Genomic DNA, 17465 nt, shown 5'->3' on the forward strand with positions numbered 1-17465 from the left:
TTCCTGAAACATGTTTCTACTTTCCCTTGCTGATAGATGAATAAGGCCTTCAGGAGACATCTTAGCACTGCAGAGCAGGGTCTGAGCACCCCACCCCTGGCTCACCCCTTTTAATCATATTGGCCCTGCAATCCCCACTTCTGACAAGTGGACATGGATCGGCTGCCATACCCTACCCCCATCTTGTGGGAGATGTTGACCAGTGGCAGGGAACAGGACAGGTGTGGCTTCTTGCTGAGATCATCTGCTGCAGTCCAGGTGCTAGTGTCCAGGACTTTATACTCTGGCAGCTGGTGGCGAAAAGAGATGGCGTCTGGGGGCCTGAAGGCACAGGAGACACTGGTTGAGGTGGCATGGAGCTGACATCAAATGGCCCTTTTTGGCTGCTCAGCTGAAACCCCAATAGACTAGAGGAGGCTCAATCTGGTTACCTGAGTGACTTTGGCTCTGCAGCTTTCTCTTCATGTTATGGGTCTGTTTGGTGCTGTCAGAGCCATGTTTGGCTGTTGAGATAAAAGCAATAAAAAGCGTGTGATGCCTCTTGCCTTGCATCCAGGTCAGAAAGTGTTGTGTGAACCAGTTGCAGAATCCCCGTTATTTCCAGAGCACTTCTTAAGTAGAATCAGGCTTTACAAATAATCTTGTGTGGAGCCTTTGGGTCCCCAGTTGTTTGTACTTGCTTCAACATATGAGTCATGTTAAGGCTGAGTACCAGGGGTCATAGAATAGAAAGCAGAGGTGTATACTCTGCCTTCTTTACTCTCATGGTTCAATGGGGAATTGGGGCCTATATTCATAGGAAATTGTGGGCAATGGGGGTTCATTGGGGGACCCAGAGTGTGTGAGAGTTGTAGGCGCAGCCAGAAGACAGTCCCCATGAGTTCTCAGTTCTTGCAGACTGAACAATGAAAGTCTACATGTTCAATCTGTAACTGCTACAGGAGGTGTCATCCATGGAGAATGCCTCCAACAGCATGCCAGCCTATGTGAGACCTGGCAAAGTGCTGAGGTAGACAGTATTGATATCTCACCCTGCAGGATCTTGAATGTCATGTTAGACAGATTCTTGTCACCAGACACTAAGAGCTAGGTCTTCAGGTGGAAGATATAGAGATTGGCAGGTGTAGCCCCAGAATGTGGGCCAAAGGTAGAGAAGTAATATGCTTGTGCGCGCGCGCGCGCGCGCACACACACACACACACACACACACACACACACACAACGTTTTCACAGGCAAGCATTCCAAATTGTGCCAGACCTCTAAGGGAGTAAAATCTTTTCCTGTGGTTGATAGGAACACAGGCATGTTGGAATCGTAGACTATCACAATTTGGTTTTCTTTGTTTCCTTTCTTGCTTGCTTTTTTGAGTGGGTTTCTTCATTCATTACTTCTGAACTAAGAGCAGAGCTTCCTGACTTACTGTCTGATTTGGAGGCTACTTAACTCTGAGTAGTTTAGTAATAGACTAGCATATGTACCAGACTGTACTGGAGACTCTGCAGCCACCTCAGATATCCACTTTTTTCCAGTCCTGGGACTTGAACTCAGGGCCTGGGAACTGTCCTTGGGCTTTCTCAAGGCTAGAGCTCTACCACATGAGCCACAGCACGATTTCTGCCTTTTTTTCTATATATGTGGTACCAAGGAATCAAACCCAGGTCTTCGTGCAAGCTAGGCAAGCACTCTACCACTAGGCTAAACTCCCAGCCCCAGGTATCCATTTTTTACCTGGGCTCAGTGATCTGAGGGCTAATTGTAATTTGCCCATATTTGTAGCTTGCTGATGTCTTGAACCAGACAAATACATCTCGGTTCTCTACTTTGCTTTGCTATGTCACACCCTCCCGGCAGCCCTCCCCAGTGGTGGTCAGGAATAGCTCAGGCCCTTATTGAAGAGACATGACTTCAGTCACCAGAGATGCCTGCTCCATCTCCCCAATAATGGATACTGGTGGTGTTGGGCTGGAGGCCTCATAGTCAGCTCTCCCTCTGGGTGTGGAAGAAAAATCGTGGAAAGGCTGTCTTTGAATAAGACCACACCAGTCTTTATTGGTTGAGGTTAGATCTTGGGAATTTTTAACTGGCCTCAAACTACTGTCCTCCTGATCTCCACTTTCTGAATGGGAAGGATTTCAGGTGTGGTCTACTGCCCCCTCTCAGTTGAGGATTAATGAGTGAATCAATGCTGGGGCAAAGCTCCCTCCATCTAGAAGCAAGTCAGAATATGTACAGAATCTTTAAAATCTTTTAAGGTTCTGTTTTTCTTTTATGGTGGCTTTGCTTTTTTGTGTGGTTTCTTTGTTGCTGTGGTTTGAACTCAGTGCACTGTGTTGGCAGGCAGGTTCTGAATCAAGCATTTCTGTCATAGTTCTAACCTTGCTGCTTCAGTTTGTTTTGAGTTAGGATCTTGTGTTTGTGTGGAGACTGGCCTGGCCTACGTCTTCCATTTTATAATTAGCATAACAGACCCCAGTTTTTTTTTTCCTTAGGCAAAATTTATTTCAATGAGACTGTCACATAACCAACCCTTCTTAAAAAAATAACCAGGATACTAATGAAAGCATCTTTGGAGGAAGTGTTTAATAAGCATATTTTATTTAAATAAATCCTCCAGTAGGAAATGGAGAATTCACTGCCTTTAACTTAGAAGGCTGTGTAAATATCTGCCCAACATTCCATTATTGGAAACATCAGTAATTCCACATACAGTTCCAAGAGGATTTAACAGTCTCAAAATTCTGGGTCTCCTTTGGCTTGCTTCTCTCTTGATTCCACCCAGGCTTTATTAATGGTGCACTTCATATCATCGTCTCCATCTTCATAAATTTTCTTTAGAACATTCATTAATCCCTCACTAGGATCCGCTTCAGTGTCATATGAAGGCTTTTCTTTCTCTTCGCACTCCTTTTCCACTTGAGTCAAGTAATCCCATCGTACATTTTCTGCTTTCTTTCTACATAAGAACTGTATCCGTCTTGACTTTTCTTGAACTGCCTTCTACAGAGCTGGGCTTCAAGAGATTGTTCACTATCATGGAGTAACTCGTCCCATTTAGATTCTTTACCAAAAGATCAAAGGACCTGCCTGTGAAATGCCCCTGTGCATTCTCAGTGGGAACCTGATGAACTCCAGTTAAAGTAATGTAGATTTTCACAAACTTACCTGACTGATCCCATCCATAATTGCTGATTTTCACTGCATATCCAGTTGTGATGGGAGCAACAACAGCAGCTGGCTTTTCATTGTCAACCTGCGGTGTCTTCTGTGATTTCCGCTGCAGCTTGTTCTTCATTTCCATCTCAATCTTAGATTTTTCAGATGTAAGGGCATCACGTATTCTTTTCCTAGTGGACTTTTCCAGTAATGCTTTTACTTCTTCTAGGTCTTTCTGCAGCTCCTCCAAAGCCGAAGCCATGGTCCGGACGGGTCCGGCCCAAGGCTGAAACTGCAGCCGCCTGCCAGATCCGACGGGAAAGGCCGCCCAGAGCGCAACCCCCGCGAGCAGAGACCCCGAGCGCCGACACACGCAGCGCCCCGCACAGCTCGCCCCAGTTTTTAAGTAGCATGGAGCTCCCGTCTCAGCTTTTACTGTGAAAAATGAAGTCTCACTAACGTTTTTCTCTGGCTGGCCCTGAACTGTGATGCTCCTCATCGCTGCCTGCCAAGTAGCAGAGATTACAGGACTGAGCTAGTGTACTTAGCTATCTTTAGAGTTTTTAAACAATGATAAAGGAAAGTGAAAGAATGTTATCCTCACCATGAGCCTACGGAGTTGTGAAGAACATGAGTGATCCCAGACACTTCTCCCACCTTTGCCCCTCAGTATACAGGTGAGTTCCTGACACACAGTCATGAGTCTTACCTGTTAACTTTTGGGGCAGTGTGGGGTTAAGGTAGGATCCTTCTCTACCCATGGGCTTCCTCATTGTATAATCTCCCTTTGACCCCCAAATCCAGACGTGTCTTATTATCCCAGCCCCCGCAGAGGTTAGGAGAGGCAATGCTTACTGGTAGGGAGGATTACCAGTAACTTAGTGCATCCACCAGGCTTTATTTTGATAGCCTGCTCACAGAGCTGAGTTCTCTGTTTTGCATATCACAAGCAAGGGCAGTCTAATCTACTTTAGACTGGGATGTGCTTCTAATGAAAACTTCCAAATCACGAACGGTTACTAAAGAGAGATGAGGGGGCTGTGATGATTAGGACCAAGTGGAGAGATCATAATATGTGCCTTGAGAGTACAAATGTTTTGCACAAGAACGTGACACATTGTCAAATAAATTATGTCTAATACTTGATTCACTACAAGACAACTTGTTAAGAAACTGGCAAGTTAATGGATGTATATACCAGATGAAAGTTACCATTATGTCTCATATTTATTCTAATGGAATCTGTTTTTCCTAACAGTGGCAGGCAGAGCAACCTTTGAGCAGACCTGCTATGGAAAAGTACCACCAGGAGTATCACTGAGTTCCCCAGAAGGTAGGATGATGGGAGATATTAGAGATGTGTAATTTTGAATGATGTTGCAAATTAGATTTGTGCTGTCTTCTTTAGGGGAGGGATTGGAGTGATGTTTTTTGATAAGAAGATTGCCTCAATGTGGTTTCAGATGATTGATTTTTGTTTCACTTAAATACTCATGTCTCATTGTGAGGATAGAAATAGATAGATGTCCTGTAGGCAGGCCAAGTAAAAAGAGTATTTTCTGCTTTCCTCAGCCATTTTCCGTCATTTTATGTAGGAGCTAGATAAGATTAACTCACGTGGGAAGGGCCATCTTCTTTACTGAGTGCACTGTTTTCACAGGAAATCTCATTCTGAGCCATCTGACTAGGCACATCCAGAAATAATGCTCAGACAGATAAAGAGCCCCCTATAGTTCAATTGTATTTCCATGGATCATTATGTATTAGAACATGGCTGCACAGTGGATCTTGTGTTAGACCAGAAAATTTTAAACTGTTGTGACAAGGGACCAGTCTGTCCTGTCTCCAATACGTTTATAGTATACAATGAAAATGGATCACTGGAAAGATGACATAATACCAAAGACATACTTAATGCAAGCCTAAGTTTTTATTCTTATTTATTTTTCTTTAATTGTATTTCCTTCTTTTCCTTTGACTATTTTCTTTTCTTTTCTTTGGTCCTTGTCTTTGCCTTGCCTTTTCCTTGCCTTGGCCTTTGGCACTGCCCTGTCTCTACCTTTGCTTATGCTCTTGCCTTCCTTTTGCCTTGTCTTTTTCTTATATTCCATCTAGAACCCAGGGCCTCATTCAAGCTTGCTAGTGGTTTATTAATTTATATACCAGGCCTGACTTAGGGTAGACTGAATTACCCTGTCTAATTATAAATGGCACTTTTAATTTCATTGGATTGTGGTTTTTGTCTCAGTGGCTTCTGTATTTCTGGGTCCAAAGAATGTAATTCAAAATAATTCAGAAAAGATGCTTGCAACTGTGCTGACCTATACAACCCTTTATCCTTGTCATAATCCATCCCTTACAAAATAATGTATAACATGCATTTAATATAATGTACATGCTGTTTTGTGATATGTAAACTATAGATAATTTAAAGCATATAGGAGAAGGTATGTGTGCTATGTGAACACAATAGGCTGTTTTATAAAAATGACTGGAACATCACTGGATTTTGGTATTGTTAAGAATGTTGGTCCAGGGGCCAGGAGTTTGGCCTAGTGATAGAGTGCTTGCCTAGCATGCATGAAGACCTGGGTTCAATTCCTCGGTACCACATGCATAGAAAAAAGCCAGAAATGGTGTTGTGGCTCAAGTGACAGAGAGCTAACCTTGAGGACAAAGCTAAAGAACAGTGCTCAGGCCCCGAGTTCAAGCCCCAGGACTGGCAAACAAAAAAAAGAATGTTGGTCCCCTATAGACTTTCATGTAATTTCCCTGTTGTACTTGCATGTGCAGCTGCTCTGGCTTATAGATGATAACTGCTGCAGTTGTTGTTGTTATTAATTTTTGCACTCTCTTTCTTTTGAAGACAGGTCTTTCAGTATGAGATATGTCTTCGCCACGTTGCCAGCCCGTCTGCAGCTCGCACTTTAATTTTCATGACGTTTTAAAATTTGAAATGTAACCCATTTACCGTGATAGGGATGATTTAAACCTTCCTCCAGCTTTTCTTCACCTTATCATTTTTTAGATAAGATTTTCACTTTTGGGTAGGGTTGGCTTTAGTGCCATTTAGTGTATTCAGAAGATTGTACACAGCCAGTGTTGTGAGTGGCATGATTAACAAGGTAAGGCATTCAACAGTCCCTTTCTCAGCAGGTGGCCACTGATTTACTTTCTGTCTCTGTGGCTTGTCTCTCCATGTCACTTGAGTACCATCATACAGCAGTGTGGCTCTTTCTCTTGGCTTGGCATTGGCAAGCATATTCTTGAATTTTTTTAGATAATGTGTTACCAGTAGCCCATAGTCCAGGCTTGGTTTGACTTCATAGGCCTTCTGTTTTCTGGGAATATTGGCATGTGCCACCACTCCTGGGGTTTCTTATTGTACAGTCACATCCAACATTTTATTTGAAATGACATTTGAAAATTGTGAGTAATAAGTAGTCATTAAATGTCTGTCATGTGTGTAGAGTTGTTTATGTTGAAGCTTGCCTTCAAGCTCAGTGTAAAAAGTAAGACAGAGCCTGGGTTTTCAAGCAATTGAAGTTTCAATGAGTATTAAATCTCCTGAAATTACTGAAATCAAATCTTCTCACTTTTGGTGATGCAAGTTTTCAGTCTCTTACTCTGACTTATTTGAGTGCTAATGGAGCTTTTGTGTGTGTCTGTGTTGGTGAATCTATTTCCATGGGTATGTTTCAGAGTGTGTATGTGTCGAGAGTGTGGGTGTGTGCCTGTGTGCCCCCATCTTGGGTTTGACCTCAGAGCCTGGACACTGGCAGTGAGCTTTACTGTCCAAGATAGCACTTGACCACTTCAGACACAGATCCACTTCTGGATTATTTTCTATGTTGAGATATTTGTATGTTCTATTTTGCCTAGACAGGCTTTGCTTTTCTGATCTCAGCTTGCTGAGTACATAGAATAACAGGCATAAGCTGCAAACAAATAGTGATTTGTTTTCTGATCGCATGTTTTTCTTGTATTGACATCTATTAGTTGAACAAGAGAGTTTCATTTTCACAGTACAACTTACATATACAGATATGAACAGTTCAGAACCATAACCACCCCTCTGCCATGATTTTAATTCATCTATCTGAGGGGACAGGGGCCATTGACCATCATGCTTGTCCGTCCATAGTGTGTGTCCTATACAGTGTGGACTCTCCTTCATTCTTGGGTTTAGGCAGACGAGATATTGTGTGTGATCCCCTCGCTTGCAAAGCTGGGAAACTAATTCAGAGGTTCTCTTGCAGAAAAGGGAAAAAGGAAGAGAGAGAGAAAGAGGGAAGCAGATGGGAAGGAAAGGGTGTGTACACACAAAGCAAATGCCTCCAGAAACTATTCAGACCCTGTCCTACCCACCAGAGAAAGAGGGACCCTGGATTGATGAAGAGACAGGGATTGGATAAAATTCTTACTTTGGGAGCACACGTAGCTGTGGAGCAGACAGCCATCCAACCTTCCCTGGCTCAGCTATCTTCAGGCCCTGTTCCAGCTCCTTCTTTCCTGAATGAGAATGCCACCCTCAGCAAACCTCCCCCAGCCAACACTCCCCAATCACAACGGCAGCCCCAATCTGCGCCATGTCCCCTTGTACTGAGTCTGGAGGAGATTTAGCACATTCTCCTCAGGAATGCCCTTGAGCCTCAATGATACTTGAGACATTAGAGCAGGAGGGGTCTTTTGACAGTAGAAAAAGCATTTGTCTGTTTGTCTGGAAAAGAGGGAGGGAAGGAGGAAGGAAGAAAGGAAGGAGGAAGGAAGGAAGGAAGGAAGGAAGGAAGGAAGGAAGGAAGGAAGGAAAGAAGGAAGGAGTCTGCTGTCTACAATTTCCTAATGCCATGGGAGTTAGTGGGTGAGGGCAGAGTCATTTGTTCGTTTGGGGGTTTCGCTAGCAAGACAGGGAGGAGAGGCTGGTGGAGGGACGGTGTGGGATGGTGGCCTTACCTGGGGGCAAGGGTGCATAGACAGACACCGCTGGCCCTCAGTAGTCTATATCCTGTGCTGTTTGGACACTCCTTCACTCATAGGGGTAGCCATATGTTATCGCTCGTGTGATCGCCTTGCTTGCAATGCCAGAAAAGCAATTCTGGAAGGACTTGCAAAGACGGATGGAGAGAAGAGGAGAAAGGAAGACAGGTGCAAGAGGGACAGGGAGGGTTTTTCCTTGATTCTTTTCTCTTTTTTGCTTGCAATTTGATTTTCCAAATTAAATTTATTTTACTGTAGGGCAGGCTTCCTGCACTCTCTGAGATAGAAACCTGGCCCGCTAACCTGCTCTCCTCCTACTCCTACTCTCCCTCCTCCTCCTCCTTCCCTTCCCGCTCCATCCACCCACTCACCTTCATCCTCCGGGGTCTCCCAGCTACTTCCGGTCTATGTGGCCAGATTCCTCCCCAGGGATCTGCCTCCAAGGCCTCTATTCCCTCAAGTGCTGGCCAGGAGTTCCTTCAAAGCCACCTGCCAGCGTGCTGGCCAGAAAAGATGCCCATGGTGCGTGGGTGTTGGGCCGCCCCCAGGTTGTTTAGGGGTTCTGACCGTGCATGTGCGTGTGGACACGGGGAGCAAGGGGAGACATGGGCCGCCTGTGTCCTTTGCCTTGACAGGCTCTTCCCTCCCTCTCTCTCCCTCCTGGATCCCCAAGAGAGAAACGCTGTTCTTTGGACCTTGGCGTGCGCCTCGGGCCCCAGGAATGATCTGGCACTTGACCCCGACCTTGGAAAGGGCAAGGGCCGCCATAGGCCCTTCCCTTTGTGTGTGACTTGGACACTGGCGTCCTCTGAAAGTTCGTGCTACCCCGGAAGGATGCCAACTAGGATGGCCAGGCTTTCCCTTTGCCCCAAGGAATTCTGTTCTTCTTTCCAGTTCCCCTTGGGACACAGACTTGGGACGAGAATCACAGGCTATTCCCTGGACAAGAGCAAAGAGGAGGACGAATGCTGTGTGCAGATAAAAAGTCACCAGCACGATGGCGGATGGTTCTAGAATGAGGAAGGCTTTCTGCTCCCTCGGTGGCCATACGAGGAGGGAGTCCCGTAAAGAGGAATGGTTTGAGGACTCTGCTCCCAAGAAGACAGTGCCAGGGGCTGTACCACCTGGAAAAACTTTAAGCCACCAATTGGAATTGGGGTGTGTGTGTGTGTGTGTGTGTGTGTGTGTGTGTGTGTGTGTTTCTGTGCCTAGGCACACGCATGCCTATGCATATTTCACCACAGAGTTTACGGTGTGCCTTGGTTTTCATTTGAAATCAATTTTAATAATACTAATACTACAAAAAAAACCCAGTATATAAATAGTGGAGTCCTAAGTAGGGAAGGCAGAGGATGATTGAGGAACAGGGCTGCTAGGTGAGTGGAAGAAGCTGAGGCACGGGGAGGCTTAGGCTTGGCATTGTCTGAGGAATCCTCAGGCAGGTCTGGGTGTGGACAGCTGCTTGGCTTCAAGGTGACTGTGGTGCCTGCTGTTGCCACTAGCAGTGGCAGTGGCGGTAGGAGGTCAGCGGAGGCTCGCACAGCTGGGGCAGGAGCTGTCCCCTCAGCTGCAAAGGGACAGAGAGCGAGAGAGCGAGAGAGAGAGAGAGAAAGAGAGAGAGAGAGAGTCAGTCCTGAGCTTGTGTGGGTGCTGGGACAAAACATTCCTGTCTGCTTCCTTGCGGCCTGGGCCGAGCTCTGCTAACTATGGCTCCCGGTGATAGACGGAAACTCCGACGTGATGGGGGTGGGTCCTGCCACGATTTTGGAGCTCCCGCCCCCTCCCATTTTGCCCCCAATATTCCTCCCGGTCCTCCCCCACATACATAGAAACCCACAGCCCTCTGCCCTGGCCCAGCCCCGTGTCGCGTGTGCATGTGTGAGGGCGTGTGGTCACTGGTGTGTGTGCCCAAGGCTGACTGTCCCTTCCTTGGAGGGAGGTGGCGGCCCTCCCCTGCAGCCTGTGCATCAGTGGGCTCCAGATGCTCCAACCGACCAGAGAGGGACCTGAGAGCTGGGAGCTGTGCGGCACAGTCTCCTCTGGCCTGGTGCGGCCGGCCTTGGCCCGCAGGGGTTTTGGGAGTGTGGTGCAGGTCTGTGAAGAGAGGGAGCGGCGTGAGGACGCCGAGAAGAGGAAGGCAGGGAGGGAGGAGCATGGTGAGTGGCCGCTGTGGAGGCCCTGTGTGGCCCCGTGGAAAGGTGTCCTGGTCCGCAGGTGAGTGTGTGGGCCAGCCTGTGCACTTGTAGGGGGCAGCGACGGTGGCGGTGGGGCCCCGATGGCCTGCCAGTGTGGGGTGAGGGCCCAGGCGCCGGCCCCAGAGGAGGAAAGACGGAGGGACAGGGGCCTGGGACAGAGGGGACTCACAGGCCGTGGCGGGCCAGGGAGAAAGACCACGGGGATGAACGATGGGAGCGGCAGCTCCCGGGAGAGCAGCCGGTGGGAGAGGTCCGGATGGGCCCGTGCGGGCCTCCCTGGAGGCCCTGCGCACGGGGCGTGTGGCACGGGTCCAGGCTCTGCAGCGCGAGGTGGGTGTGGCGGAGGGCCAGCGAGCTCCTGGAGGGAAAATGCGGGCCAAGGGCCCGCGGCAGGATGAGGGTCCCGGCGGCTCTCCCTGCACGCCCGCCCGGGCCAGAGACCCTGAAGGAGCCTTGGTGGCCCAGCTCGGCCAGAGCCCGGCTGGAGGAGGCCCACCTGGTCACACGCAGGGCCTCTTGGCCACAGCACGGCGCCTCCACAGGGGGCGCCCGAGAGCCATGGCTGCTCAGGGTATCGGGTGACCAGTCCTGTGGCCCTTGCCCCTGGGTGCCTCGTGCCACCGTCCAATTCTCCTGGACGCTGCAGCTTTCCTCCACGTGCAGGACCTTCATGCCGCTGGCACTCTGTCGGGGGAGACCCAGAACGGTTGGCAGAGGAAGGCCCTCTCCGCTGGAGGCTATGGGGCGCGAGCTCTCAATAAACCCAACTGCCCTCAGGGTGGGGCACCAAGGAGGGTCCCGGGAGGCCCGTGAGCCAGTGAATGTGCGCGCGTGCCCACATGGGCAGACAGACCGGGAGCCTGCAGGAGCAAGCATGGCCTGAGATTTTGCAGGAGGCGAGCCTGCACCCTGATGCTGGATGGTGAAAGCCCACAGAAGGTGCGGGAGGGGTTAGGTCCCCGGCAGGCAGGAGGGCTGAGGGGCCCGGTGAGAACGTGGTGCCAAGTGCACCGCGGTGACGTGGAGGTGGCTCTTGGGCTCCGTGGGTGCACGGGTGTGCGGCCAGCCAGCTGCCTTGCCCTGTGGCGAGTGTCCCGAGGTGTGGGCGGGTCTGCAGAGCGGGCACAGAGGTGAGGCCCGGGTGGCGCTGGGCGCTGGACTCTCTTGCGGTGGCCTCCCCCACCCACCCATGAAAGTGCAGGGGTGTGGAGGGGGAGCTTGGGCGTTGTGGGGCGGTCAGAGAAGGCCCCCCGCCCTCCGGGCCCTGCCACCGGCCCCCGTGTGTCCCTGTCCACGACCGGCCCAGGGTGAGTGTGTCCCGAGGGACTGGGCGTCCTTGGAGGAGCCAACGCGCAGCCAGGCTCACCCAGGTGATTGAGGAGCGGCGGCGCCTCACGGTCACCCTGATGCGGACGGAGCTGCAGCCGGCGTGTCCGGTGCGCCGGCCAATGTCCCACGTGCCGCTCTGCCAAGACACGGGCGGCCACGGGGGGCCGGCAAGGAGCGTGAGGGCGAGGGCGAGGGTGGGAGGGAAGGACGCGGTGTGTGTGGCCGCCGTCGGGACCATCTGTGGCCCCGTGGAATCTTCGGGGACTCGGCCCTCCCCGTGGCCGTCCCCGGGCAGCGCCAAACCCCGAGGGCTGGCAGGGCCGATGGCTGGCGTGGGCTGGGCGGGAGCGGGGTGGGCGAGATGGGGCCGAGGCTCGGCGGCCACGGCCTTCAGACTGCCGTGGCCTGGTAACGTGAGGGAGAGAGGGCCAGGGTGGCGGCGCCCCAGCAGCCGGCGCAGTGTCCAGCGTCCCCTGGGGACGTCAGGGGCCCGCTGCTGCCAGTCCGTGTCGGGCCCGGGCACAGAAGGAAGGGACAGGACCGGTGAGGCTTGGGTGCGGGCACTCACGGGGCTAGCGGTGTGCCGGCCTTGGCGAACCTCCCTGGGGCTGAGCTGCGAGAGCAGCGCGGCGGCGGCCGCGGTGGCGGCGGTGGCGCCCGCAGCCACATAGGCGGCGGTAGTATTGGCGGCGGCGACCGCAGTGGCGGCGAGGGCGCCACCGGAGCAAGGCGGGCTATCAGAGCTCTGGGCCCAGCCATGTGGACTGGCCCGGGATCCGGCCGCGTCGTCTGCACGTGGCGCGGCCAGCGCGGGGGTCTCGGGCGGGCTCTCACAGCCCAGTCCCGGGCCAGCGGGACTCCCGGCCCGGGGGTCGGCCCCGTGGTCTTCCGGGCTCGGGGCCCGGGCCTGGCCTTGCGGCCCTCGTGTTCGCCGCCTGCCAAATAGCGCTGCTGGCGTGGAGTGGGTCCTGAGCCAGCGTCTCAAGCGCTGCGGGGCGCTCAGGGCACGCGGGTCCTCGTGGCCGCGTTCGGGCCGGCGGCCACGGCCACGGGCCCGGGGGAAACAACAACAACAAAACATTGTGTGTCTCTCTCGGGGGCAAAGGGAGGAGCGCACGACGCCTCTGCTCAGACGGGGTCAGCTGGGTAACTGGGGTTCCGAGTTCTGTGGCTGTTGGTCACCGAGGAAGTGAGGTCACGGGCCGGCTTGGCTGGGGCCCTCCCCCGCCCTGCCCCCACCCCGGCCTTAAAGAGGCCCAGATCCCCTCGTCCTTCCCCACCCACGGCCCCACGCCCTCTGACCTCTTGGCCCTTTAGGGCCCTTTTGCCTACGTCAGCACGCGTTCCCCGTGGGGGTCTGGGGTGGGGCCGTGCCCGGGGCACAGGGCCCACCCACGGGACACAGCATGCTTTCTACCCGGTGTCCTGCTAGGGATCCCACGGGACCCCACACCAGGGGGCAGTGTGTCCTCTTCAGGCCTCCCTTCCCATCCAGGGGGCAGTGTGTCCTCTTCAGGCCTCCCTTCCCATTCTCCTCCTCCTCCTCCTCCTCCTCCTCCTCCTCCTCCTCCTCCTCCTTCTCCTTCTTCTTCCCACTACCCCGTACCTCCTTCCTCCCACATACGCCCACACCACCCTCCCACAACCGACACCCAACGCCCGTCCCAATCTGTGCCATGTCCTCTTGGAGGGAGTTCAGAGGAGATTGAACTTATTCTCCTCAGGAATGCCCTTGAGCCTCAATGATGCTTGAGTCCTAAGAGCAGGAGGGGTTTTGCTGTGGTTTTTCCAGAGTGGAAAAACCGTTTGTCTGGCAAAGAGGGAGGGAAGAGGGGAAGGAGGAAGGAAGGAAGGAAGGAAGGAGTCTGTTGTCTGCAATGCTCTAAGGCCATCGTGGCATTGGGTGAGGGCAGAGTCATTTGGTCGCTTGGGGGTTTTGCTAGCAAGCCAGGGACAGGGGCTGGCAGAGGGATGGTAGCCTTGTCTGGGGGCAAGGGCGCCATTGGCCGACACCCTTGTCCCTCGGTAATCTGTGTTCTGGGCCGTTTGGATTCTCCTTCACTCTTGGGGTTAGCCAGATGAGATCACGCGTGTGATCCCCTTGCTTGCAAAGCCTGGAAAGCAATTCTGGGGTGGTGTTGCACGGAGGGGTGTGGAGAAGAGGAGAAAGGGAGACAGGGGCAAGGGGGCGGGGGTGGGGGGAGAGAGAGAGACAAACATGATGCCACCAGAAACTCTCTTCAGACCAGTCTTACCCACCAGAGAAAGAGGGAGCCTGGATTGATGGAGAGGGAGGGCTTGGGCCACTTGGGAGCACACGTGGCTATGGAGCAGACAGCCATCCAACCTTGCGTGGCTTAGTTCTCTTCTCGCCCTGTTCCAGCTCCTTCCTTCCCTGGAAGAACAGTCCCTGCCTCCCCTTGAGCGCCCTTAGAGCGGAAACACCGCCTGTTTCTTTGTCTCCAGTGTGAGCCCAGGGTGGAGGGGCTAGCAGGCCCTTCCCCGGGGAAAACGGGGACCGCAAGGAAGACATGGCAGCCTGAGCTTTCTGGGTGAAGAAAGGAATGGCCGGCAGCATTTCTGTCCCAGCTCAGCCGGTCGGGACCTTGGGGTCCCGGTCGGCTGGGTCAGCTGTCGGGATGCCTTTTGTCTCCTGGGACAGTGTGTGTGTCACGTATGGCCAGGGATTGTTGGGCCCCTGTGTCTGCTCCCTGGTGAACCCTGTAAGGTTGATGTATCATTTTCCACCTCGAGAGCCCCACAACTGCCTTGTCAGGGGATAGGAAGTGTTTATGCCAGGCTTCCCTGATTCTTTTCTCTTTTTTGCTTGAGTTTGTTTTCCAAATTAAATTCATTTTATTGTAGGGGAGGCTTCCTGCATTCTTGGAGACAGAGATCTGGCCCACCTAACCTGCCCTCCTCCTCCTCTTCCTCTTCTTCCTCCTCCTCCTCTTCTTCTTCCTCCTCCTCTTCTTCCTCCTTCTCTGCCTCCTCCTGCTCCACCTCCTCCTCCTCCTCTACCTCCTCCTCCTCCTCCTCCTCTGCCTCATTTTCCTCCTCCTGGGTCTCCCAGCTAATCCGGGTCTGTGTAGCAAGAGTCCTGCCCAGGTGAATTCTCCCCCAACCATTCTTTATTCCCCTGAGTGCTGGCCAGCAGTTCCTTCAAAGCCTCCTCCCAGTGTGTGGCCAGAAAATCTCCTTGAGGTCTGTGCTCCTTGTGCCTCCTGCAATTTGGGGGTTAGTTCCTCCTGGATCCCAAAGTGAAAATGCTGCTCTTTGGATCTTGGCATGGGCCTCAGGTTCCTGGAATGGTCTGGCACTTGACTCCGACCTTGGACGGGTCAAGGGCTGCCATATCCCTTCCCTTTGTTTGCGCCTTGTACACTGGCATCCTCTGAAAGTCCATGCCAACCTGGGAGGATGGCAACTATGTTGGCCAGGCTTTCTCTTAGTCCCTGGGAATTCTATTCTTCCTTCCGGTTCTAGAATCTCAGGCTTTTCCCGGACAAGAGCAAAGAGGAGGATGTATGCTTTATGGGCATATAAAATGTCACCAGCAGGATGACTGATGGTTCTAGAATGAGGAAGGCTGTCTGCTCCCTTGGTTGCCACACGAGCAGGAGAGGAGTGGGAAGGTACTGTGAAGGAGAATGGTTTGAGGACTCTGCTCTGAAGAAGACAGTACCAGCGGCTACACCACCTGGAAATACTCTAGATACCCATTAAAATTGGTCTGTGTTTTTGTATTTCTTTGTGGAGGTATGCACATGCCTGTCTCTTTTCACCAGTGAGGTCACTGTTTGCCTTGGTTTACTTTAAAATCAGATTTTGTACTACTAATATCACTACAAAAAAACAGTAGATAAATAGAGCTGTCCAACTAGAGAAGACAGAGGATGAGTGAGGTTTATGCCTGGTAGGTGAGTGGCTTATGCTTTTGCCCTGGGAGGCTTATACATTCTTCTCAGCAGCACATGCAACATTCTCCAAATAGATCATATAATAGTTCATACAGAAAACTTAAGGAGATTCAAGAGGCCCTTGCATTCTATCTGATCACTGTGGAGTCTGACTAGGTGAACAACACAATAAAAGTTAAAAAAACATTCAAACATTTGGAAGCTGAACAACATACTTTTGAATAACTCTGGGTTACAGAACAAATCAAAGTAGAAATTCAAAACTTTCTTGAATGTAATGACAATGAAGATACATCAGAAAGGTACTTATGGGACACAGCAAAGGCAGTTCTAATGGGCAAATTTCTCGCACTAGAAACCCATACTAAAAAGAAGAAGAGCATGTAAATATCCTAAAGAAGAAATTGAATCACCTAGAGGAGTGAGGAAAAGTATATTCTAAAACAACTAGAACCACAGAAATAGCAAAAACAAAATCGCACTATCATTGATTGAAATAAGGTCCACTATTCATAAAATTAATAAATCAAAAGGTTGGTTCTTTGAAAGAGGCAACAAAATTGATCGGCCCCTGGCAATATTATTCAAAAAAAAGGAGAGGTAAGACTCAAATAAACAGGATTAGAGACCCTAGGGGAACAAGCACAACCTATAACTAAGAAATTCTGTCCATTATAAATAAGTACTACCAGGGCCTATATTCAAAGAAACAAGAAAACCAGGAAGTGGAAAGACATCCCATATTGATGGGTAGAGAGAACCAATATAGTGAAAATGACCATACTGCCTAAATTGATATACAAATTCAATGCAATTCCCATCAAAATCCCAAAGACATTCTTTACTGAAATAGAAGATATAATCAAAAGGTTCATATGGAACAAGAAAAGACCTAAAATAGCCAAAACAATTCTAGGCAAAAACAGCAATGCAGGTGGTATTACAATACCAGACTTCAAACTCTACTATAGAGCCATAATAATCAAAACAGCAGGGTATTGGCACAAAAATAGACCAGAAGATCAATGGAACAGAATTGAAGATTCAGAAATAAAACCTCATACCTATAGTCAACTTTGTATTTGACAAAGGAGCCAAAGATATACAGTGGAACAAACACAGCCTATTCAATTATTGGTGCTGGCAAAACCGGGCAGCCATATGCAAAAAACTAAACATCGATCCTAGCCTTCTGCCATGCATTAGCAATAACTCAAAATAGATCAAAGACCTCAATGTCAGACCGGAAATCTTGAAACTGCTACATGATAGAGTTGGAGACACGCTGGAACTTATAGGCACAGGCAAAAAATTCCTGAACAGAATCCCAGGGTCACAACAGATTGGAGAGAGACTTAATAAATGGGACTACTAAAAATAAAAAGTTTCTGCATGGATAAAAGCATAGCCACTAAAGTAGAGAGACAGCCAACCAACTGGGAAAAGATATTTACCAATAATACATCAGACAAATGCTTAATATCCAGTATCTACAGGGAACTGAAGAAACTAATCCCTCCCCACAAACCCAACAAACCAGTCACTAAATGGGCAAGGGAACTAAAGAGAGACATCAAAAGAAGAAGTTAAAATGGCAGAAAAGCATATGAGAAATTCTCATTGTCCATGGTCATAAAGGAAATGCAAATAAAAACAACCCTACGATACCACCTTACCCCAACGAGAATGGCCAAGATTTTGAACTCAGACAATGACAGATGCTGGAGAAAAAGGAACCCTACTACACTGCTGGTGGGAATGTAAACAAGTTCAGCCACTCTGAAAAGCAGTGTGGCGGTTTCTTAAAGAATTGAAAATTGACCTTCCCTACGATCCTGCCATACCACTCCTGGGCATCTATCCTGACCATCATAATCGAGGATATGATAA

General features: G+C 50.4%; 1 protein-coding gene and 1 pseudogene across 5 annotated transcripts in view; one reads left to right on the forward strand and one right to left on the reverse strand.

Annotated features, from left to right (window-relative positions):
- Positions 1 to 17465, forward strand: part of LOC150064754 (uncharacterized) — a 55261-nt gene that overhangs the window by 18563 nt on the left and 19233 nt on the right. For 3 of the 5 annotated variants that reach the window (XM_090329425.1, XM_090329423.1, XM_090329424.1), the window contains 2 exons: positions 3384 to 3831; positions 4413 to 4487. The gene's annotated coding sequence lies outside the window, so the exon portion shown is untranslated. The remainder of the gene's footprint in view (positions 1 to 3383; positions 3832 to 4412; positions 4488 to 17465) is intronic. The other 2 variants (XM_090329426.1, XM_090329427.1) reach the window with 1 other exon arrangement.
- LOC150064755 (calcyclin-binding protein pseudogene) lies at positions 2475 to 3416 on the reverse strand (annotated as a pseudogene).

Source organism: Megascapheus bottae, chromosome 3 (genome assembly GCF_031878675.1).
Source record: "Megascapheus bottae isolate mThoBot1 chromosome 3, mThoBot2.hap1, whole genome shotgun sequence".
Lineage (NCBI taxonomy): Eukaryota > Metazoa > Chordata > Mammalia > Rodentia > Geomyidae > Megascapheus > Megascapheus bottae.